General features: G+C 39.9%; 1 protein-coding gene across 9 annotated transcripts in view; it reads left to right on the forward strand.

Annotated features, from left to right (window-relative positions):
• ARHGAP21 (Rho GTPase activating protein 21) overlaps positions 1-25,929 on the forward strand; it is a 187,917-nt gene that overhangs the window by 83,351 nt on the left and 78,637 nt on the right. The gene's annotated exons all lie outside the window — the stretch shown is intronic.

Genomic DNA, 25,929 nt, shown 5'->3' on the forward strand with positions numbered 1-25,929 from the left:
GTTTTCATATATAACTTCCTCTAATGTTAAAAACTTATATAACCATGGTATAATGAACACAAGTAAGAAATTAGCATTGGTATGATACTATTACCTAACTTACGGACTTTATTTGGAAAAAATCCAAAATTTTTTCCACCAGTTTTTCTACTAGTGTCCTTTTCCTGTCCCAGGATTCTGTACTGCATTTACTTGTCATGTCCCCTTAGTCTCCTCAGGGCTTCCCCTTTTCAGTGTCGCACAATCTTGATACTTTTGAAGAGTATTGGCCAGTCGTTTTGTAGTATGTCCTTCAATTTAGGTTTGGCTGATGTTTTCTCATCATTAGTTTGAAGTTACACATTTTTAGCAAGAATACATTTGTGCCTATTTTAAGTGTATAGTATTTTGATAATCCATAAATTGTGAAACCACCATTGCAGTCAAGAATGGAACAATACAATATGTATTCTTTTGTGTCTTTCACTTGACATCATATTTTTGAGTTTCTCTACCTTGTAGGTGGAGGTACTAATAATACCTTTTTTTTGTTTTTTGTTTTTTTTGTGACAGAGCCAGAGAGAGGGACAGATAGCAACAGACAGATAGGAAGGGAGAGAGATATGAGAAGCATCAATTCTTTGTTATGATGCCTTAGTTGTTCATCTATTGCTCTCTCATATGTGCCTTGATGGGGGGGGGGGCAGAGCAATTGCAGAGCAAGTGACCCCTTGCTCAAGCCAGCGACCTTGGGCTTCAAGCCAGCGATGTTTGGGCTCAAGCCAGTGACCATGGGGTCATGTCTATGATCCCATGCCCAAGCCAGCAACCCCGCACTCAAACTGAGGAGACTGTGCTCAAGCCAGATGAGCCTGTGCTCAAGCCAGAGACCTCGGGGTTTCAAACCTAGATCCTCCACTTCCCAGTCCAATGCTCTATCCACTGCGCCACCTCCCGGTCAGGCAATACTATTCTTTTTTAATTTTTTTGCCAAGTAGTTTTCCCTTGTATGGATTGCTCAATTGTTGATTGATTCACCTGTGGCTGAACCTCTATAATACTGATATCAGATTTACGATAAGGAGTGGTTATGTTAAGGGTTAAAATGGAAGGACATGGTTTCTTTCAGTATTACCAAAAGTAATCTGAGAAAGTAGGGCCAGGTAGGACCCTCATAGTTGTCACTGTTGTGCAAGATGGGTCACTCCTGTGTCACCATCTGTCATACACCACAGTTCAGGATGAACTGCTAGTGTTACTTGGTATGGGTTAGAACTAGACATTAGTGGGGAAAGAAAACTTTACAAAACCAGCATCAGCAAGAGAAGAGAGGATATGTGTCCTCTGTCCTACTGTCGTCCTATAGCATGATGTGCTGATGTCTGGACAACCTCCTGGACACATAGCACCTAGAATCTCATGCTTGTCATGTGCTGGTCTTCATAGATGTGCAAGATGTAGTTATCAAACATTACACCAGGGGTAGTCAACCTTTTATACCTACCACTCACTTTTGTATATCTGTTAGTAGTAAAATTATCTAACCTCCCACTGGTTCCACAGCAGTGGTGATTTATAAAGTAGGGAAGTAACTTTACTTTATAAAATTTATAAAGCAGAGTTACAGCAAGTTAAAGCATATAATAACAATTACTTACCAAGTACTTTATGTCAGATTTTCACGAAGTTTGGCAGAATAAATCTTTATGAAACAACTTACTCTAGTTAAATCTTATACTTTGGTTGCTCCGCTACCGCCCACCATGAAAGCTGGAACGCCCACCAGTGGGCGGTAGGGACCAGGTTGACTACCACTACATTACACGAATGATTCTATATATGACATAGCTCACTGAAGTGAATGGATTTAGTTATGTGGTTTGACTGGAGAGGACAGAATTAAACATTTGTAAAGGAACACTAAAAAAACCAGGTTCAACACAAGAAAGTTGGAGAGGGGCAAGAAAGTGAGACTAAAGGGGAGCATTACAGTTTAATGCCTATTTTTTTTATTAACTTATGCCTAATCTCACTCTAAAATGGGTTTGTGTTCACCTGAAGATATATATATATATATTATAGGAAGATGAAAATAAAAAGTAAGTCAAACAGGTATTTGAGAAATTTACACATAAACATGTGCTGTGGATTCTGCACTGTTACCAGGATGGGCTCTACATTTGAGCTTTTCCAGTGTCCAGAGGAAAAAGGAAAATATGGTTAAAGATTCACATTATCCATAAAAAATAACTTCCTGTTGGCACTGGAGTCTGAGGCAGATTTCTCATCTGGGCCCTCATAATGGAGAACAAAGAGTAGTACAGTAGATAGTATCCACAGTACCGTTTCTTCGTTTGGCTATTTTTTTTAACAGATCCTTCAGTGTAAGCTGATTTCAAAACCCCAAGGTCCAATTCAGTTTAAAGGGCTTCTCAACTGGAGATGTCTTGTTCCCCAGGGAACACTTGGCAACCTCTGTAGGCACTTTTGGTTGTCATAGCTGGGGAGAAGGTGCTTCGCCACTGACATCCCGCGGGGCACAGGAGAGTCCATAGCAAAGAATTGTTTGACCCAAAATGTGAATAGTGCTGCTGTGAGATACTCTGGATTAGAGTGACAGGTACCGAAACAGTGTGGTCCAACTGTATAGGTCCTCCGAGTCTGGCCTGATCGAAGGATAACAGACCATTTAGAAGAATGGATATTCAAGACCACATCTCCAGTGATCTTTTAGGAGTCTGAGCCCTCACAACTGAATTTCGGAATGAATCAAGCCACTGCTGTAGTTTGGGGTTAAGTTATCAGGCTCTTTCACTGGCATTGCATGTTGTTGGTGAAGGAATAATCATGAGTAAAGAAAAGTTACATGTTAAAAAAAATATAATCAATATAAAAACAGCTGGAAGATAATTGAAATGTAATAAAAAGGTAACACCAGGGATCTAACAGATTGAAGGAGAAAATAATTATAGGCTAGGTTAACAAAAATTTAAAATCAATAATTTAAAAGACTAGTATAGCCTGACCAGGCAGTGGTGCAGTGGATAGAGCGTCGGACTGGGATGCAAAGGACCCAGGTTTGAGACCCTGAGGTCGCCAGCTTGAGTGTGGGCTCATCTGGATTGAACAAAAGCTCACCAGCTTGGACTCAAGGTCGCTGACTCGAGCAATGGGTTACTCGGTCTGCTGAAGGCCCGCGGTCAAGGCACATATGAGAAAGCCATCAACGAACAACTAAGGTGTTGCAACTCGCAATGAAAAACTAATGATTGATGCTTCTCATCTCTCCGTTCCTGTCTGTCTGTCCCTGTCTATTCCTCTCTCTGACTCTCTCTCTGTCTCTATAAAAAAAAAAAAAAAAAAGACTAGTATAAGATGAACACAACAAAATTAAGGCTTTAAAATGAGAGAAATACAAATTCAGGCACCTTACTTCCTGGTAAAGCAAGCTTTGTCAAAGTAAGATCCTTATAAAGTCCAGAACGTTGCACATTTTCTTTCTTAAGAATATTTGAAAAGGCATGAGAGCACCTCTGCCATCTTATTTCATTGACTCATTTTGAAGTCTTGTATTTCTTTAATTTTGTTTTAAAAATGTCTTTAGAAATAATTTAATGTAATTTCAACAAGTAGTGAATAATTATAGGGTATATTTAGAATGTTATGAAATTAACTCTGTAAAAATCTCTCCACTTCGTAAAAGTTAAAAACAAGGAAACTTGATTCATATTTGTGAATACCTGAGGACAAAGAGGTCACATAAAAGTTAGAGATACCCCAAGTTTAGAGGCACTGAATATCTTCTAGGATCACTGAATATCTTCTAGGAGCACTGTCCCTCGTTTCTCAGTTTGGAATACCTGGCTAGCAGTGGACCTGGGAAGTTAGAATGAGATTTGGAATTACTGGTGCTCTGCCTGCCCTTGCTCTCCTGGGCCAGCCTTGCTCTTGTCATCTCACTTGGTAGTGTGGGTTTGAGGCTAGTGCACAGAGGCCTAGTAGGTTAAGAATAGTACTTGTACTACCATTCCAACTAAACTGACCAACCATCTCAACTTATTTCACGTGAAAAAAACTTCTGACTGAACAGTTCTTAACAGATTAGTTTTTAGAATGCAACCTATTCATAAACAGACTCCATATAATTTATTATTTTGATTGAACTAATTTTTATGATTCTTATTTTATAGTCTCACTTTTTAAAAAAATTTATTTTTGAGCATATTGAGATTATAAAATCCCTTTAAATGAATTTTGTTTTGATTAAGTAGAAGCCCAGCCTTCAGTGTGCAGTGATCTGAGTCAAAGCCTAGAACCACTGGAGAGATAATAATTGCTAGAATTTTGTCGAGCTCCGAAGAGATCCTATTACCATGCCAGAATTCTGTGAGGCTCTGGACAGCTTTTGTTTTGGTCTTCTTTCCTTTAGGCAGCGGTGGGATCTCCTAGCCACTAACATTCTGATTGTTCTCCTTGCCCAATTGTCTGTTCTCTTGTGTTTCTTATATCCTATATAACTTTCTTGGGTTTTTTTTTTTAAATTTATTTTTCTTTTTTGTTTGTTAGTTTATTGTACTGTAATACAAATAACTTTTACAAGAAAAAGGGCAATTAAGGTAGAAAAATTTTTTGGGTGATAATAGTTTGTGGATAATAGAAATAGTTGTGAGTTTGTGATTACTATTATTTCTTCTTCCATGAGTAAAAATTTACTCTAATTTAGTTGTAGGGATATTTCCAGTGTTCTAAAACAATGATTTTCAACCTTTTTTTTTTATCTCATGGCACACTAAAATTCTGTGGCACACCAAAAACTGTTATCCTTTTGGCTGATCTAACAACAACAACAAAAAGTAAGGATGATTTTGATTTGTTCACACCAGGCAGTTGTTGTGTTAGATACTGTCATATTTTTATTTGATAATCTGAGGGAAAATAGTTCATTGCCCTTGACTAAATAGTCAGGAATTGCATGTTTTAAAAATTCTTGCGTAACACAAGTTGAAAATTGTTGATTTAAAATGTTACATCATTTTTTAGGTCCTTAAATAACTATTGGATTTCAACTTTGGTTTTAAAATTTATCTTCAAGTGTGTTAATAGTAGAAACAAAAAGTAATGGGATTTTATAAATTTTCTTAGCAATAAAAATTTGTATTTTGTAATTGCATTTTTTTTCTCTGACTTAAACAGCTTCTCGCTTGTTAGTGTTTTCTAATAACCTCTTTTAGTGGCAGGAAATAGAAACTCCCTGAAACCATGCCAGCAAAGATGTATTCATTCTAAAACCAACAAGGCATCTTCAAATTCAAAGTCAAGCACTATAGGAAAGCCAGGGAACCACAGACACTAGAACGAGGACTTGGAAAGCTACTAAATACAGTCACAGCTACAAAATCTTGGCTTTTGATCTTCCAAAGACTCAAAGTCTGGTATTGACAGGATGATTAAAATGATTTTCAGTTAATTTTGATTATTCATGATTTTCTCCTGAGCTGACTTCTGTAAAAGGTACACCTTTTACCATCTCTTTCTTTTCCCCTTCTCTCTCAGTATAATACTTCCAAATTCCTGAGAGAGAAATCTAATTGTTCCTCTTCATCTTTTTATACCAGCTGTACAATATCCACTGTGTTTAAAGATCAGATATTCTTCATTTTAATGAAGAGGTAAATTCTGTTAAGCTAAGAAAATTGGGAATAGTTTTAGCCACTAATTTCCATTAACGAATTGAAAATCTATTCCCTCAAATTAATATCACATGAAAATACGGACATAAAAATTTGTAAGAAGATATTCTTATGATGGGCAGGTTAAAATCTATGGTGCAGTGGGACAGTATCAGAAGCCTGCTTCCTTTCTTCTAGAACGCAGCAGTGCTGACTGACTTCCGTGGCTCTCTTCTGAGCTCTTCGGGGAGGGGCATGAAGTGAACCCCTTAGAGTTCGTTTTTAACTGTATTGATTGTTTAAACTATTTGAGTTGTTCTGGTAGTTAGGTAAATATTCTTATTAGTTGCATACTTTTGTTAATTTTTAGTACTTTTTGGTAGAACTATCACAGCTGTTTGAAATTGTCTTGAACATATTTAGGAAGTAGGGTGGTGGTAGTGGTGGTTGGCAGTAATGATGGTGGTGATAATAGCGTGGTAGTGCTTGGTGGCAATGATGGTGCTGGTGGTAGCGTGGTGGTGGCAGTGGCCGCTGCTTATGTGTGTCAGGCAGTGTTCTAAGACGTTTAGTGGATTAATTTATTTAATCCTACCAACAATTTTCTGGGGTGGATATTATTATCATTTCCATTTTTTAGGTGAGGAAGCTGAGGCACAAAGTTTTTATCTAACTAGCAAGTGGCGTGTTGGATTATAGACTCAGGCAGCCTGGTCTAGAGTTTCCTCTCAGTTTTTACCATGGCGTCTCAGAAAGTTCTTTACTCTCACATAATTCATTCTTGAAAATGTGTAAGAAAGATAGTTCTGTTCCCTTGAAAATTAAGTAGTACTAAGAGATCCCTAATTTAACTTTCAGATAAAATTTGGGTAATATAATACTTGTTTTTTAATTTTCTTCTTTATGTTTGTCATTGAATATATCCTATTGGCTTAAGTCTGTTGAGCTTAAAAATAAAGCATTATTGCTCTATCACTTGTAATTGATTTCCATCTTTGATTGAGTTATATTTTTGATACCTAACACTTTTGGTATTGTTTTTCACTTATTTTTATGAAATGATAAGGGCACTCATAGGAATTTACCAAAGATAAATGAAATATTTGTCTGGAAAAATATTTATACTACAGGCATGTTCATAGCTGTTTTTATTCATAATAAATAAACACTGTATTTGATCTGAAGACTCATAAACATATAAATAGATAACCAAATTGGTGTATATCCATACAGTGTATCAGTCTCAGAAACATTTCTTTTATTGGTGAAATCCACATAACATAAAGTGAACAATTTTAAAGTGGACAGTTCAACAGCAGTTAGTACAGAATTAAAGGACCTGTATGGAATGCTGTCCATCTACCACCTCGGTCTCATTCCAGAGCATTTCATCATCCCAAAGGGAAACCCATGCCCATTAAGTAGTCGTTCACTATTCTCTCCTCCCCTAAGTCTTTGGCAACCACCAATCTGTTTTCTGTCCCCATGGATTTGCCTGTTCTGGATATTTCATATAAATGGAATCATACATTACTAACCTTGTCTTTGTATGGCTTTTTCCTCTTACTGTAATGCTTTTGAGGTTTCTCTGTATATGCCACGTATCAGGACTTTATTTCTTATTATAGGTTGAATAAAATTCCATTGCATGTAGATACCACAGTTTACTTATCCATTTATCTAATGTTGGACATTTGGGCTTTTTCACCCTTCTATTGTGATTAGTGCTGCTGTGAACATATGTGAACAGTATTTGTTTGAGTCCCTATTTTCAAATTTTTAGGGTCTATATCTAGGAGTGGATTGTTGTATTATATAGTAATTATATGTTTAACATTTTGAGGAACTGCCAAACTTTTCCACAGGGACTATATCATTTTACATTGTCTCCAACAATGTTTGAGGGTCCTGATTTCTCCTCATTCTCACCAGTGCCTGGTTTATTTGGGGTTTTTTGTATTATATAGCCAACCTAGTGAGAATGGAGTTTCTCATTGTGGTTTTGCTGTCCATTTGCTTAATAACTAATGATGTTAAGTATCTTTTCATGTGGTTGTTGGCCATTTATATATTTTCTTTGGAGATGGCGTCTATTAAAGTCCATTGCCCATTTTTTAAATTGGATTTTCTGTCTTTTTTTGTGACAGAGAGAGAGTTAGAGAAATGGACAGATAAGGACAGACACATAGGAAGGGAGAGAGATGAGAAACATCAATTCTTCATTGTGGCTCCTTAGTTCAGGGGTTGGGAACCTTTTTGGCTGAGAGAGCCGTGAACGCGACATATTTTAAAATGTAATTCCATGAGAGCCATGCAATGACCCGTGTACATTACGCATTATCCAATAAAAATTTGGTGTTGTCCCGGAGGACAGCTGTGATTGGCTCCAGCCACCCGCAACCATGAACATGAGCAGTTGGAAATGGATTGTAATACATGAGAATGTTTTATATTTTTAACATTATTATTTTTATTAAAGATTTGTCTGTGAGCCAGATGCAGCCATCAAAAGAGCCTCCTCTGGCTCACGAACCATAGGTTCCCGACCCCTGTCTTAGTTGTTCAGTTGTTCATCGATTTATTTTTCATATGTGCCTTCACGGGGGGGGGGGGGGGGGGTGGCTAAAGCAGACCGAGTGACCCCTCCTTGCTGGAGCCAGCGACCTTGGGCTCAAGCTGGTGAGCCTTGCTCAAACCAGATGAGCCCGTGCTCAAGCTGGCGACCTCAGGGTCTTGAACCTGGGTCTTCCACATCTCAGTCCGATGCTCTATCTACTGCACCACCGCCTGGTCAGGCTGTCTTTTTGTTTTTGAGTTGTGTTTTTGGTACTAGACTGTTATCAGATCTATGATTTGCATATATTTTCTCTTATTGTATAGTTAGATTTGGGATCTGTTTATTTACATGTAATTACTTATGTACTTATAGTTTAAGCTCCCAATTTATTTTGAAATTTGTTTTATTTTGAATTTCTTACATATTTTTGTCTTTATTGATATTAAATAATATATATTTGCTTTTGTTTTCCAAGAAATTATAATATGTAAGTTTAGTGAAGTCTAATACTAATTAATATTTTATTCTCCTTTGAAGCAATATAAGGATTTTACAACACGTTATTTTTTATATATATAAATTTTATTAATTTTAATGGGGTGACATCAATAAATCAGGGTACATATATTCAAAGAAAACATGTCCAGGTTATCTTGTCATTCAATTATGTTGCATACCCATCACCCAAAGTCAGATTGTCCTCCGTCACCTTCTATCTAGTTTTCTTTGTGCCCTTCCCCCTCCTCCTTCCCCTCTTCCTCCTTCCCTCCCCCTCCTCCGTAACCACCACACTCTTGTCCATGTCTCTTAGTCTTGTTTTTATGTCCCACCAATGTATGGAGTCATGTGGTTCTTGGTTTTTTCTGATTTACTTATTTCACTCTGTATAATGTTATCAAGATCCCACCATTTTGTTGTAGATAATCCGATGTCATCATTTCTTTTGGCTGAGTAGTATACCATAGTGTATATGTGCCACATATTCTTTATCCAGTCATTTTATATATATATATATATATATATATATATATATATATATATATATATTTTTTTTTTTTTTTTTTAAAACAGTGATTAAAGCCTTTAAGCAAACTCTTGGCCAATACAGCAAGAATCCATAAAAGAGTAGTGTCCTTAACATGTTCACCAAGTCCAAGTTGGCCCCAACACCATTCCAAATCCCTGCGAATGCAACCCAACCCCAGTTCAGTCCATTAGGAGCTATCACAAGGAGCAGGAGTCCAGAAAAAGTCCACATCCAGGAAAAGTCCGCATGGCACTGGAATTGTCACAATTCTATATTTTGCAGCTCTTGTCCAAATCCCAATGACCGCTGCTTCTAGCTAGTAATGATTCAGGTAGACTGGAAAAGCCATCTGCAGCATGTGTGGAGATGGAGCTTCTGTTCTCCTCTGCCTGGAGAGATGAGACCAGGTTGCTTTTCCCTGGAGCTCTGCAATTGTGATGTGGTAAAGAGAACCTTGGGATACACTAAGCTGGGTGGCAAAGGTAAATTCACAGTAGAAGTTGGGAAAAGGGGGAGAGACAGCTCTAAATTAGGAGTAGGTCCCAGCCTGAAATATGAGTGGGGCATTGAGGTAGGAGGAATAAAGGAAACACTATATATTAAGCAAAGCAGCAGAAAATAGGACTATCAACACCCACAACAGAGATCTTCGAGGTAAGAATAAAAAACCTGACTATTCAGGCAAGACATAGTTAAGTGGCCCTTGTGCAAGTGAGATCAGTTTACCTGCTTCTTGGAAGAAATGCCCTAGGCTCGTCCACAGTGTTGTAATTGGGACCGACCGCTCTGGGCACCTTCAGCCTTCAGTGGCAACCCCCAGCATTCTGGGCAAGGTTAGGTCATAGGTGGCTGGAGCAGGGCTGGAAGAGACTGAACTCTCCCTTAGAGGAGCGAGGGGGAAGCCTACCTTCCAGTGTCCCTTTTTCCTCACAGCAAAGGCATGTAAGCCTGGTAGACTTTAGCTCAATGACCTTCCTTTTCACTATTGAAGCAGGACCCAGATGGCATCCTATGAGACTTCTTTGGGGCATTGGAACCTTTAAGGGCATATCCCAAAAGCTGGTAGTTCACCTGATCTCTGTTGGGCTTTTTCTGCCTCTAGGTATCTTAAAAGCCATGCTCAGAAGATCTCGTTGAGGGGTTTGAGGATCCCCATCCACCTATATAAACCTTTTCCGTATATCTGGAGCTATTTGGAAAAAGACAAAACAGTGTTATTAGCTGGATCAAATAAAAGAAGATAGAAGTTTGCAGGAGAAGAAGATTTGGCATCTCCTGTTCATCAGCATTCAAAAGAAATTTAAAAATTTTTAACTAAAAAGCATGATATGGTAGGCCCCAGGATATGACTCCCCCCTTTTAAATTTTTTTAAATTGACCTTAAAATATTTGCTGGGTACACTTTAATAATACCTTGACTTTAAAGATTGTAAGAAATACCCATAATTCGAAAGGGTTGACAAAATTACAGTAAATGCTTTTGCTACATATGCAGGAGCATTGTCAGTTTTAACCATTTTAGGAAATCCAATAATAGAAAAATACATACAGACAATGAGCTATAACCTGCTTAGCAGCCTCTCCTGTTCTGGCAGAGGTTACTATGTATATAAATCCAGAACATGTTATTAACTGTACTTGTTGCCCTTCTACCTACATGCTACCTTTATGTTGTGTTGCAATTCTTTCCATTTTTGTTTTTCCCCAAAAGGTCTTTGTTTTGCCCTCATTTTTCAAAGATATTTTACTGCAACAATTCTTGGTTGCTATTTTCTTTTAACATATTGAAGGAGATAGTTCTCTCTTTTAGGTTTCTCTTCTTGTTACTAAGAAGTCATATTTTGACTTACTGGTTCTTTGAAGGCAAACTTGTAAAAGATCTGCTGGTAAGATGTTCATTGTGTTTTTGGTGTTTGGCCATTTAGTAATGAAGAGTCTTGGTGAGAACTGATTTTTATTTTTCATGTTTGTGATTCATTTGAGCTTCTTGTGTCTGTGAATGCATATCTATTACCAGTTCAAGAAAATTTTCATCCAGAGCCTCTTCATATATTATGTGTCCCTCTGTATTCTAGTGTTCTCTTTCATTCTTTTGGGGTTGCAGACTTATTGTAGATTTTGTTTACTCTATCCCCCGTGGCTCCTAAATTCTCTATTTTGGGGGCTACATTTTCTACCATTTCTTCAAATATATTTTGGTAATTTTCTTCTTAGCTCTTTGAGTTTTAAGTTTTTATTAGAAGTTTTTTAGGGTGCTGCGCGAAACATGCTTGATCACTTCTTATAGTTTTCTCTTTACTATTTTCAGGCTTATTTTTCAAATTTCTTTAAGCATGGTAAGCTGAGTTTTTTATAATTTGATAATTCCATTATTAGGAGTCTGTGGGTTTGTTTCTCTTTTCTGTTTTTTTTTTTTTTTTTTCTTTTTTCTTTTTTTCTTCCCATTCTAGCTTGGAATGGGTTTTCTGTTGTGTATATTTGGCTATTTTATGGTTGTTGACCTTCAAAATTTATTACTGGAAATTCTTTGTGATCTAGAATAAAAAAGCTATTCTTCAAGTTGATTGATATTTGCTTTTATCCAGAGGCAGGCTATGACTGAATTTGGCCTACACATCTATGTGAAGTTTGGCCTGCAGCCCTTAGATATTGGTCTTCCCTTCCCCAACCTCCCCTCTCTGCTTGCATAGCACCAAAGTGGCCTTTGGGGTGGGAGCGCTGTTTACAGTTAGTTACTTTCTCAGAAGTGTGGGGAAGTCTCTAATAGATTCCTGACTTAATAGGACTTGGGCTTTTTCTTCTGCCTCCTGGATGGAGAAGTCTTTAAATCATGTTTACCAGTCTGGACATATTATTGATATTAATAGTATTTTGGAGTGTAATTTTGTAGTAGTTAGGCATATATGGGTATATACTATGGTTCAAATATAAATTAAACATTTCTTTTTCCTAGTTCAGTTTGCTAGTACTTTGGTACACCCTTGGATGATTTGCCGCTCATGTATTTATCTTATCAAAAGTAGTTATAATAAAATCAATAATAATAAAATCACCAAGATATTTGTTGTTTGATATTGTGGGCAGTGTTTCCTAGTGTAAGATGTATAAGCTTATATATGTACACACATACATTCATATACAATATATATACATACATGTACATATGCACACACAGATAATAGGTGATTTTGTATGTTGCTTATAGCAAGGTAACATCAGTATTCTTATTTTGATTTTTTGCATTTGAAAGGTGGGTTCTAGGACTTCTGATTAAGGGGAAAACACTGGAAGCCTCGGATGTAAAGGACGATGGCAAGGATATATGTAAATTTTGAAACTACAATATATATTCGTTGAAAAGATTGGAAGAACTTGAAACTTTGCTTTAAAAGAGCTGCTTGGGGCAGAAGTAATAGCTGTTTTCATGTATTTGAAAGGATACTTTATACAAGTCGTAATAGATTGTTTGATGTTTACAATCAGTGAAAAATGCAGATAAACCCTTTCTTTGATCTCTACTGGAAAATCCCATCTCATATTTTGGAGACAGTTAGTCTGAGTGATTGTTCATGCTATGTGGTAAATAAGTAGAAACATTCCACCTCCTAAAATACCCACTCTTGGGAGGTGGTGGCAGCAGCACCCATCTGAGATGGGGAATCAGGAAAATAAGGGAGTGAAGTGAGTGAGCACATCTCTTAACCAAAATTGGTCATCAGAATATGCAAAGTACAATTTTCCTACATACCCATACTATTTATTATGTTTATGAGAAAAAATGTTTTTATGTGGTGCTTTAAAAACAAGATCCTCAAGGATGGAATCTGTCTTTTATTGTTGAATTTTCAGTGCCCAGGAAGGACTGGTACACAGTAAGAGCTCAAATATTTGTTAAGTAAATGCACTGAGTGTAGGCGTCCCCAAACTGCGGTCCGTGGGCCACAGGCGGCCCCCTGAGGCCATTTATCCGGCCCCCCGCTGCACTTCTGGAAGGGGCACCTCTTTCATTGGTGGTCAGTGAGAGGAGCACTGTATGTGGTGGCCCTCCAACGGTCTGTGGGACAGTGAACTGGCCCCCTGTGTAAAAAGTTTGGGGACCCCTGGAAGGTGCTACCTTGATTTGGCACTACTTCAAGATGACGTTCCCAAAGCTGCAAAAGTTCACCTGTTAGTAACCAAACCTCTGCAGGCAAGGATGCTTGTCTTTCCTGCGTCCTCCTCTTCTTCCCTTTTTATCCCATCAGTTACCTTCTAACATAGGGGTCGGGATCCTTTTTGGCTGAGAGAGCCATGAACGCCACATATTTTAAAATGTAATTCTGTGAGAGCCATACAATATGTTTACCACTAAATACAAGTAAATGTGTGCTTTTTATGTAAGACCAACGCTTTTAAAGTACAATAGGTCTCTGAATTCTTTTCAATAACATTGTTATGCTGTTGCTAACCAATGATGAATAAAGTACTTCTTACCATTAATGCGACTTCTGGTGCTGCATGGTTTTGCTGATGGCTTTGTAATCTGGTTGATATGTGGTGAGGTTAAGCTTCAAGCAGGTGTTGAGACTTCCATCGTTAAACATGATTGTAGGTTGGTCTTAACGTTCTTTAGATGTGAGAAAGACTGCTCACATGCATACATAGAGACAGACATTGTCAATACAGCAATACTCACACGCTTCAGTGTGTGGTATGTGACAGGAAGTGTGTTCCACGTTTTGACAATCAGCTGGTCCGCGGGTTGAAGTTTTTTCATTTCTCCCCACTTGTGTTTGCTCACCAACTCTGCTTGCTGTCGTGCAAGTCTTTCCGGATCTTCATTCAGTGACTTGAACTTATTCACCCACATGTCTGAGGCCTTCAGGTCAGCAGCTTGTAGCTCAAAATCTCTAACGGAGACACCAGGGATGTAACTCAGGTCAGCGCTGTCCACTGCACACTCATGTGGATGGGTGATGAACTTAAAAAGACAGGTGCGCTCATGAAATTCTCCAAAGCACACTTTGAATGACTGCAGGAAATTAGATGTGAAGCCCGCTAGCTGCTGGAGATAAAGATGTTGAGCAGGGTCACTTGCTGTGCATGCATCTTTAAACTCTCCCAGTTTTTCAATTTTTTTTTTAATTTATTTATTCATTTTACAGAGGAGAGGGGGAGAGAGGAGAGACAGAGAGATAGAAGGGGGGAGGAGCTGGAAACATCAACTCCCATATGTGCCTTGACCAGGCAAGCAGGGTTTCGAACCGGCGACCTCAGCATTTCCAGGTCGACGCTTTATCTACTGTGCCACCACAGGTCAGGCCTCTCCCAGTTTTTCAAAGTGTAGTAAACGACCTGTTTTGACCTGTTTCAATGTTGGCGATGAAGAGTTCCAGCTTGTTTTCAAATGCAAACACTGCTTGTTGAAGGGATAAGACTGTATTTCCAATGCCTTGCATTTTCACATTGAGCTGGTTCAGATGTTCAGTCATGTCTACAAGATAGTAGAACTTTAGGAGCCACTCATTGTTAGCTAACTCAGGATGTTAGACGTTTTTCATTTCAAGAAAAGTCCGGATTTCACTCAGACAAGCCGCGAAACGGCTGAGCACCTTCCCTCTTAACAACCAACGCACATTGCTGTGCAGAAGCAGACCAGAATAATTATTCCCAACTTCATCCAGCAGTGTTTTAAACTGTTGATCATTTAAAGCTCGGGCAACAATAAAATTGACCACCTGAATGACCAGCGACATCACCTCACCAAGCTGCTCATCACACATCTGAGCACAGAGCGCCTCCTGATGTAGAATGCAGTGAAAACTTAGGATGGGTCTCTTTTCATGTTCATGAAGAAGTGCTACGAATCCTCTGTTTTTCCCCACCATGCACGGAGCACCATCAACCAGTACACACCAAAATAAGTTTATCCATCGGTAGATTTTTTTCTTTTTTTTTCTTTTTGTATTTTTCTGAAGCTGGAAACCAGGAGAGACAGTCAGACAGACTCGCGCATGCGCCCGACCGGGATCCACCTGGCACGCCCACCAGAGGGCGACGCTCTGCCCCTCCAGGGCGTCGCTCTGTTGCGACCAGAGCCACTCTAGCGCCTGGGGCAGTGGCCAAGGAGCCATCCCCAGCACCTGGGCCATCTTTGCTCCAATGGAGCCTCGGCTGCGGGAGGGGAAGAGAGAGACAGAGAGGAAGGAGAGGGGGAGGGGTGGAGAAGCAGATGGGCGCTTCTCCTGTGTGCCCTGGCCGGGAATCGAACCTGGTACCTCTGGATTTTTTTCTTTAGCAAACTCAGTGAAAGACTTGAATAAATCCTCCCCTCTTGTCTCTTTCATAGGCAAAACAGCAAGACTTTCCTCATGTAATGTGTCACCGACAGCATATCTTGCATTCAAACTGAACTGGGATAAATGGCTTACGTCTGTTGACTCAAAGTGAGAGAAAAGAATGGTGCTGCATTTATGTCCTTCACTTGTGTTGCCTCAATTTGATTTGCCATCATGATGGTACGATCGTGAACAGTTCTTGCCGACAGCAGCACGTCTTTTATTTGTTTGATCATCTTGTCTTTATCCGAAAAGTCATCAAAAATTTCATTGGCAACATCAAGCATGAATGTTTTGGCATACTCTCCATCTGTGAATGGCTTTCTGTTTCTCACAATTGCTAAAACACCAGCAAAACTAGCTGAATTCCAGTCACCTTGTTGGGTCCAAACATGGAGTTGCTGCTGACTAGCTTGCACTCTGCACAGTAGCCATTGACATGCTTTCTTCCTGCTTTCCCCTGCTGGATATTTCGATGCAAATGTAGTATGGTGTGTGTTGAAGTGCTGCTTTATATTTGACCGTTTCATCGATGCAATTTTATCATTGCATATTAGAAACACTGCAGAACCTGCTCTCTCCATAAAGGCGAATTCCTCTGACCATTCCTGCTGAAAAGTACGATACTCCTCATCTTTTTTTTCTTTTAGCCATCTTCTTTGTCGAAAGGGTTTGTGCAATTAGCTAGCTGACTACTTGATTAAAAGGAGGGAAGTTTACTTCCTGACCTCACAACGACCTATGTATGTTACGCCTTATCCAATAAAAATTTGGTGTTGTCCCAGAGGACAGCTATGATTGGCTCCAGCCACCCGCAACCATGACCATGAGCGGTAGGAAATAAATGGATTGTAATACATGAGAATGTTTTATATTTTTAACATTATTTTTTTTATTAAAGATTTGTCTGCAAGCCAGATGCAACCATCAAAAGAGCCACATCTGGCCTACAAGCCCTAGGTTCCCGACCCCTGCTCTAACACAAAGCTAGTGACACTTTTTAAATTTAGAAATCTTCACTTAGCTACTAAGTGTGTAAGCTAGAACAATAATAACAACATGATAATTCTGGACATCAGTAGGAATTTGAGCAGCATTTTTGTAAAATGCTGATAAGGTGGTCAAGTTAAATGGGAAGCAGAAAATAATTTTCTAACTTTACTTTGAAAGTCCCAGGAAACCATATTTATAGCAATTTAAAAGAAGGCACTTTGGATTAATTTTGGCATTATCTGAAATCCAATTTTTTTTTTTTTGGTTGTAGATTTACGACTGAGTGAAATTACTTTGTCAGAATAAGAAAATAGATAACCTTTTTAAGGGTTCCAAACCTTTAAGAAATATGAAATGTGGGTTTCAGAAATCTGAGTAGAGATACTGAACATGTAGGACTATAAAGATGAAAAAGTCAAAGAAAGTGCCCGGTTGAAATAGTCAAGTGCCAAACTGTTTTCCAGAACTGAATTCTCTGTAGAAAAAGTCCAGAAGTGACCCTGTAATTAGGTGATTTTGAGTTGTCTTTTCCTAACTGTTCCATAACTTAAGCTTTGAACAGATACCACCTAGCTGGGTAGTCCCATTTAATTTTTTTCCTGATTACTCTCCGACTAGTCTAATTCAAAGTATATGATTCATGTTTCCAGGTAATAAAATTAATTTTTATATAATACAATATAATAGTTATGGTCCTTGCTTCCTAAGTTTAACAGATAACTTTTGCCTTTTGCCTTTGCCTTTGCCTTTGGTGTAAAACCAGAATAGAAAAATTTGGGTATGAATGTGGAATACAGTATGTCTAGAAATATATTTACGGTTGTTTATCCATTCATTTAGCAAATATTTGTTGAGTAGCTGCTATGAGCCATTCACTAAACTAATTGCTGGGAAGGGAGCAATGTGGCCTCTGACTTTACTTCCTTCAGAGAGTTGTTCAAATGTCACCTGATTATTTCACAAAAATAGTATTACAGCCCTGCCTTTCTCTTTTCCTCCTTCTCTGCTTATTATTCTCCGTAACACATATCACCATCTCCCACATTATTATTTCTTAACCTTTGCCTGTCTCTGTTGGAATGTAGTCCAAGAAGTTTATTTGATTCATTCCTTTTCCCCTAAAACCCAAACCAGTTTCTGTATGTATATTTTCTGAATATATTTGCTACAGGCTCTGGCTTAAAGAATCACCTACTCTAGTGGAGGATAAAAGTGCACAAATAGAGGTACGTGCAGCTGTTGCAGGATCCCAGTGCAGGGCATCGTCCAGCCACCAGGGAAGAGCTCTCAGGCATCATGTCTTCTGTGCTGTTGACAGATGCATAGGATTTTATTAGGAGGAAGGAAAAGCAGTATTCCAGAAAGACGTGAGGGATATTTAGAAGTTGTATTTACCCAGGTTTAGAGGTAGGGACTTCGGGGTGGGTTCTCTGTCACCAGTTAAGGGTGACTTGGGGAGGATCATGCTTATCTTTTTGGGCATGAGTGAGTGGATAGATGAGGGTACCATTAACTGAGGGTTACTGAAGAAAAAACATAACCACTCCTCCCCTTGGAGAAATGAGTTTGGTTTGGGGTAAGTTGCATTTCTGATGCCTGTGGAATGCTCAGTACTTGTTTCAGAATTTGGGTGTGAAGCTCCCAGGGCTGGGTCTGGAAGTCATCATTCTGTATGTTATACTGAAGTCCTAGGCACACAGGAAGCCATGCACCGAGATCATGAAGACATACAGGATAAAGACAAGACCCTAGGGAAGGCAGCATTGAGATGTCAGGAAGAAGAATCAGAAAGGGTCTGAGAAGAAGATTTGGAAGGTATGAGGACAACCAGGAGGAGTTAGTGACTTGCCAACTAATTAAGAGGTCATATTTTAAGGAGTGGATACCTTGTCATTTGTTACAGTTAGAAGGGGACTAAAAAATACTGTTGGATTGGACTTGACAAGTAGCAAATTTGTAGAGTTACTGAAAAGGAGAGTGTACAGTGGACAGAGGGATGAGGAAACCAAGTATCAGTGGCTTGCAACATAAATTAGAGCAGTGAACTCAATGAGGATGGCAGTGGACTGGATGGGCAATTTTGCCACCACCCCCCCACCCCGGGGCCATTTGTCAGTGCCCAAGAAATCCTGAATTAGAAAGGAAGAGAATGAGGATAAGTGAGTGTAGACTGTTCTTGCAAGACATATGAAATTGAAGGGATGGAGGATGGAAGATAGCTATGTAGAAGGATAGGGAGAAGTTGTGTTCTCTTTAAGTTTTGGAAACATGTATGTCTGTGAGATCTCAGTAGAAGAACAGAGATTGACAGGCTTTACACATGAGAAGAGATGATTTAGGGGAACAGGGCTCTGAGAAATGCTGGTAATGAAATCCTCACCTGAGATAGGACAGGAGGAAGAAGGGATGAACAAAGATTAGAAAAGAAAAAATGAGGATACAGCAATTGTGATACACTGAAGTAAAAGACCAGGTTGTTCATAGAGTGTGAGGAAATCAGAATAGATTAGCAAGTTTATGAAAGCAACCTTGAGGGGAGGGGAATTAAAATACAAGCAAGAGACATTAATGAACGGTGTCAAGAACTTAGCTGAACTGGGAAACTATCGATCAATGGGTTACGTAGTTTCAGCTGCAGTAGCAGACCAAGAAAAAGAGCAGGTTACAGTTGGAGGTGACAAAGTGAATGCTTTGTAAGGTCAAGGGGGAAAGGAATTTGAGGTTGCTGGTGAATTTTGTCAAAATATGGATCCATGAGTAGTTTTAGTAAGAAAGAAAGTGATTTCTGGAGGGAGATCAATAGTCTCAGAGAATAGAGAGGGCTAAAGGGCATGGAAGAGTCAAGGAACAAGTTTAATAGGTTTAGGGGTGGAGTAATGCTAAGGTCAGAGATGGAAAGATAGTTCCTGGTGGTTAGAGCACTATAACAGCTTTTCCTAGGTTTGCAGAAAAATTAAAAATCCAGCACAACAGGAATAACAAGGCTATGAATCTAAGTGTGATTCATGCTTGTGAAATTCCTGCAACTTTAGAGAGAGAAAAACTTCAAATACCCCGGAAGGCAGGTCTCAGGGCTGTTTTGTTCATTGTAGGATAATCGGCACCTGGCACATGGTCAGAGCTCAGTCAGTATTTGTTGAATGAGTAACACCCTTCCAGAGTCTTTATTGTCCAGGTAGTTTATAATGCCAGAAAACTTTGATTCACGTCTGACACCTAGTGGTAGTGTACTCAAATTACAGCTAAGTGGAGATATTTTCCTTTTAGTAGTTGAATTAAATTGTACAGATAGATCAGTTGCAGAACAGTGGCTTTGTTCCCAAAACAAATCTCTGAGTTGGTTTGGGGCAGTTTTACTGCTAGCGTTTTCCAGGGTTGTAATTTGAACCAGCCAGCAGTAAATATTTATTGAGCATCTACTGATATGCCAGGCACTATTCACTGTTGGAGATTTTCATGGAGGGTATGTTCTGCATATATGAACTCACTGAATTTGAATATATAGCTTGAGCATTCCACTGGGGGCTTAGTTTAGGGTACTGTTGTGATTTTACATGTGAAACCTTTGTCAATTTATTTCGTAGTTTTTGGTGCTGTTGAACCTGTATCATGACTTACTGCTTTTCCTGATGTAACTCAGCATTTGGAAGCTGAAAGTAGGATTGGATTTGTTGTCAGTTTATATTCTCCCCTGAGCAGAATACTACCTACTCCAGAAAACCATGGGAGGATTTTTTTTGTCTTTCCTTTAAGAAAAAATTAAGTTTTTACTTGTTAGTGATACATAGTAAATATTTAAAGTATTTATTAATGAATAGACATGACACCTTGAATTAGCTTTAAATATTTTTTAGGAAAATGAAACAAATGGATAGATTTTTCACAATTACCATATTTTTCGCTCTATGTATAAGACACACCTGACCATAAGACACATCTAATGTATTAAGGAGGAAAATAAGAAAGAAAATATCCTGAACCAAATGGTGTGTTAAAATATTTAATAAAATACCGTATTTTTTGCTCCATAAGATGCACGGGCATTTTTCCCTCTACTTTGGCGGGGGGGGGGGGGGGGGGGGAGTGTGTCTTATGGAGCAAAAAATACGGTATTTAAGTTATGTTCATAGGAGTTTAATCTGCTGTTTTCTCTACTTTTGTGTTGGGCATTTCCCAGAGTAAAGAGTAAAGGAAAAAATTTACCTTATTTTTTGCTCCATAAGACACACTTTTTCCCCCCCAAAAGTAGAGGGGGAAATGCCTGTGCGTCTTATGGAGGAATGCTCATTTTTTTAGCTGCTGCAGGGCGCTGCACTGGTAAACAGATGTAGAATAAGTGCCAGCAGGAGTGTAATCATACCCGCCATGGTGGCATGCAGAACTCTGGCATTTGCTGAGTGATCTCCTGGTTCCGGTTTCCACAGGTGCATACAGCACAGGAGGGAAGGCAGCGACAGTGTGTGGGTGCATTCATCTGGCATCATGAGGGCAGACGTGAGAGGCCTGCTGCAGCGGTGGAGGGCTGCACTGCAGCTGCTGGAGCTCTGCGTGAAGTGCTAAAGTCACTCTTGCCAGGCTAATAGCATTTCATTGGGTGGCAGATAGGGGAGGGGCCAAGGGTGTGAGACATGTGCAATGAGCTGAGAAGCCACTGCGAGCACAGGCAAAGCAGCGGCAGACGGAGCAGGCTGTGCTGCTCATTTCCATCAGTTTATTCCAGCTGTAATCCAGGTAGTTTACCTGTGTAGTGCCATTATAGTAAAAAATAACTGGACTTTCCCTAGCACAGCAGCAGGGGGGGTCATGAGAAAGGATGGATGGACGAAAATGGATTGAGAGTGTGGATTTAAGAAGTTTGGTACAGACATCCTAGAGGGCTTTTGAAAAATATCTGCCCAGTTTAGAGCACATATTAGCGAAACCACAAAAAACACTTTAAAGAGGTGAAGACTCATCTAACTAATTCCTGGGGGTCGTACCAGCCAGTTGCAACCTCTCGACATTTCCATCAACAAACCGTTTATAGTCTTTATGCGAGAAGAGTGAAACAAATGATAAGCATGATCTGACACCAACTGGAGAATGAAGAGGCCCACTATCACCCAAGTTTGTGAATGGGTGAAAACATCATGGCAGTCAGTGAAGAATGAAACCCTGGTATGGTCATTCAAAAAATGTGGCATTAGCAATGCCTTAGATGGCACTGAAGATGGTATCATATATGAAAATAGTGAAGAAACTGGTACCAGAGATTGTGAGCAACTGAGCTTCTCGAATTCGGACATGAGCGATGACAAGTTCCTGGGGTTCCTGGACAACTAGAAGAGTATTTGGACATTAAAGTCTCTTCTCATTTGTTTTTTGTTTGTTTTTTTAATTTTTTTTTTTACTTTTATTAATTTTTAGACAGGAGAGAGAGTGAGGGGGGGGGGGAGGGAGGAGCAGGAAGCATCAACTCCCATATGTGCCTTGACCAGGCAAACCCAGGGTTTTGAACCGGCAACCTCAGCATTTCCAGGTTGACGCTTTATCCACTGCGCCACCACAGGCCAGGTCTCTTCTCATTTGTTAATAACAGTGCTAATGGTTATTAATACTGCTGTTGAGTTTACATTATTGAAATATTATTGTGGTATATTTTATTAAATATTTTAACACACCATTTGTTTTTTTGGTGGTTTTTCTGGTTTTTTTTTTACAGAGACAGAGAGAAAGTCAGAGAAAGGGATAGATAGGGAAAGACAGACAGGAACGGAGAGAGATGAGAAGCATCAATCATCAGTTTTTCATTGTGACACCTTAGTTGTTCATTGATTGCTTTCTCATACGTGCTTGACCGCGGGCCTTCAGCAGACTGAGTAACCCCTTGCTCAAGCCAGCTCAGCAAAGCTGGTGAGCTTTGCTCAAATCAGATGAGCCCGTGCTCATGCTGGCGACCTTGGGGTCTCAAACCTGGGTCCTCCGCATCCCAGTCCGACGCTCTATCCACTGCGCCACCACCTGGTCAGGCGTTTTAACAAACCATTTGGTTGAGAATATTTTTTTCTTATTTTCCTCTTTAAACCCCTAGATGCATTTTAGGGTCAGGTGTGTCTTATGGAGCAAAAGATACAGTGGATGGAAAGGAATTGAAAGAATGTTTATCATGATTAAGATAATGGTCTGCTTTTAAGTATTTAACAGAATTTATTTGATTTTGTTGTATTTTGTATCACTTGAAAATCAGATTGAGTAAACAGTATGTCTTTGCTTTTAATAGATATACTGTAATATGACTGAGACCTGACAGGTGACATTCTACTGACAGTGTCCAGAGGTTATTTGAATTTTAGGTCTGAAGCTATTGATCATTGTTAGATCTTCAGATTGGAGACATGGGAGATTTAAAGTACTAGCTATCACCCCAGAAGTGAGAGCCCCTTTAGTGGAAATTTGGGGAGCACCTGTATCTTCTTGGTGTTTCTGCCCATTACCAAAGGAAAAGAGTACCTAACTTCTTAAATTGAATTCTTAAATTGAATGCTTAATTATTTATCAGACAAGATGTATTTTTCATATAATGCACAGGGATTATTTTTATGTTAGGCAATGCATCTCTATTAGGCTCTTTAGATAATTCTGTATGTCATCGGCAAACACAACCCCCAGAATAAAAATTGGAAGCCTGTTGTCAACAATAAAAAAAGGGAGGACAAGATGGCAGTGGAGTAGGCGGATGTGCCAACTTCCACCTCCCAGAACCAAAGTGGATTACAACTTACTTGTAAGAACTGTCATCTGGAAAAACCAGCTGTGAACTAAACTAAGAGGACTCTTCAACCAAGGAACACCGAAAAAGCCACACTGAGACTGGTAGGAAAAGCAGAAACATGGAGAGGGCTGCCCAGCTCCTGGTAGTGAACTGCAGCCGGGAGAGGATCATGTGGCGGGAAGTGAGTTTAGCAGAGAGGAGAGGGTCCTGAGTCCCAGGAACAAAGCCCCAGCCTGCAGCCCCACAGCCTAGAAGAGGCATATGGACAGTATTTAGCTGGAAACAGGTCAGGACACTCTTTGTGAAAAAGAGACAGATTTCTCAGACCCAGGATTCTTCTTAAAGGGATTGCGCAGAAAACTTCTTTCACAGCCACCCACCCAGGGTTTCAGGGACAGGAGAGAGGAGAGGACTGGAGCAGCGGGAAGAGAGTGTAATCTAGGAGGCACAGGGAGAAACACTTCGAGGGACAGCCACCCTAACCCCTGGGCTGAGTCACTCCCCAAATCTGAAGTGAATGTTTCCCCTGGAAACAGCAATAGCAACAAGGGGAAGCAGGACACCAGCCAAACAAGCTCTTCCCCGTTAGTTAGAGCAGAGTCGCTTAGAAGGAGGGAGCTTTCGGGACTACAGTAGTGAGTGTTAGGGTCTGAACTGCAGCGCCCCCACCCACACAGCTGAGGGCTCACCCAAGGGTGGGCAGTGGGAAGCCGGCTGGCCACCACTGAGGCCCAGGTGTGAGCTCAGTCTTGCCGGGCTGGGGTGGAGGGGACATGCAAAAGTGATCAAGCCCAGCTGCAGGCCAGCTGCAGTGCAGCCTGAGGGGGAAGGGCAGGAGCCCCGGAAGGGGCGGAGACCCACCCTTGAGCAAGAGCGCAGGAGCGCAGTCTCGCCCAGCCTGCGGAACCGAGGATTGCAGCCTGATCCACGAGCCAGCTCCTCCTGTGGGATTGGAGCGAAAGCTCAGAACAGGCAGAGTCCCGCGACTGAGCAAAGATACGCAGCCTCCCCACATTCATGCAGCCAAGGCTTACAGCCCTCCCGCGAGGGACTCCTCCTGCTGGGGTGGGACAAAAGCCTGGAATCAGGCAGAGACCCAGAGCTGAGCAAAAGTGCTCACCCCTGCCCTCAGGGCCAAGGCTTGCAGCCAGGCCCGGCGCATAACCACACCCGCGGGGGCAGGGCAAAGGCCGAGGCCACCGAGGCTTGTACATCCAAGCATGTGATCACAGCCCCTCCCATGAAGGAGAGGCGGAAACCACAGCAACAGCCCCAGTGGGCTGACACTGGCAATGCCCATACCCAACGCCCTAGGCAGCAGCAGCAGAGGGGATGGCGGGCCTGCAGACAGACCACACCTGGGGAACACAGAGGCCACACCCAGTAGACTCCAGTGGCCAAAACCTTCTTTTACACAGACAAAATAAGAAGGCAGAGAAATGCAACACAAATGAATCAAGAGAAATCCCCAGAAAAGGATCTGAATGAGTCAGATATAACCAAATTACCAGATGCAGAGTTTAAAATAACGATAGTTAGGATGCTCAAAGATATTAGAACAACAATAGATGGTCATTACGAACACCTAAATAAAGAGATAGCAAATACAAAAAAGGACATTGAAATAATAAAAAAGAATTAGTCAGAAATGACTAATACAATATCAGAAATAAAGAACACAATGGAAGGAATTAAAAGCTGAGAATCGAATCAGCAAGTTAGAGGACAAGATAAATGAAGGCACACCAGAGCAGAAAAAAGAAAAGGGACTCAAAAAGTCTGAGGAAACTCTTAAGAGAGCTCTGTGACAACATGAAGAAAAATAACATTAGCATCATAGGGGTTCCTGAAGAAGAAGAGAAAGAACAAGGGATAGAGACATTGTTCAATCATATCATAGCTGAAAACTTCCCTAAATTAAGGCAGGCCATTACAGTTTTAATTATTTTTGGTCTGAAAACAGATATTTATTTCAGTGGGCTATTTAATCGATTTTCTTTAAATAATTAATACTTGGAGCTCTACTATTCTATTATGTGATGTACCTCTTCAGCTTTCCACTTAGGTGGAGAGTCTCAACTTTTTTCAGGGCTAATTTATAACTTTTGTATTGAAGCACAGTTTAATTTCAGCCACCTTTCTTTAGAGAGATAAGAGTTATTTTTTACAACAAAGAAGTGAATGAGTAGAATACTTTGAAAAAATACTTGTCGTAATACAAGCAGATAAAATTTGTTTCCATTAAAAAATTTTAATAGCATGTTTGAAAATTCAGAGAGAGAAGAGAAAAAAGCTTTATCTCAGTGATAGCCGTTATTTCCTATTGCTTTACGTCTGCTTAAAATCTGGGTAACTTTCCTTGTGTAAAGGATATATTTTCCCAGTCTGTTCTCTTTTGTCCTCAGAACTGTGGGATTCTCTCACCCATTCTTGTCTATTTTTTGTAGCTCTTCATTACAGCTCCCTTTGTATCATTGGCATAACTCAAATTTGTTACTTCACAAAATAATCTATTTGCTTTCCTCTGTTTGTTTTGTATACTAAATATTCTAATTTTGAAATTAATGTTGCAGGTGATTTTGATTTCAGCACTCTTCAAAGATGAGGGTTTTAGTGGCTTAAAGCATCTTTCAGAC

Source organism: Saccopteryx bilineata, chromosome 5 (assembly GCF_036850765.1).
Source record: "Saccopteryx bilineata isolate mSacBil1 chromosome 5, mSacBil1_pri_phased_curated, whole genome shotgun sequence".
NCBI lineage: Eukaryota > Metazoa > Chordata > Mammalia > Chiroptera > Emballonuridae > Saccopteryx > Saccopteryx bilineata.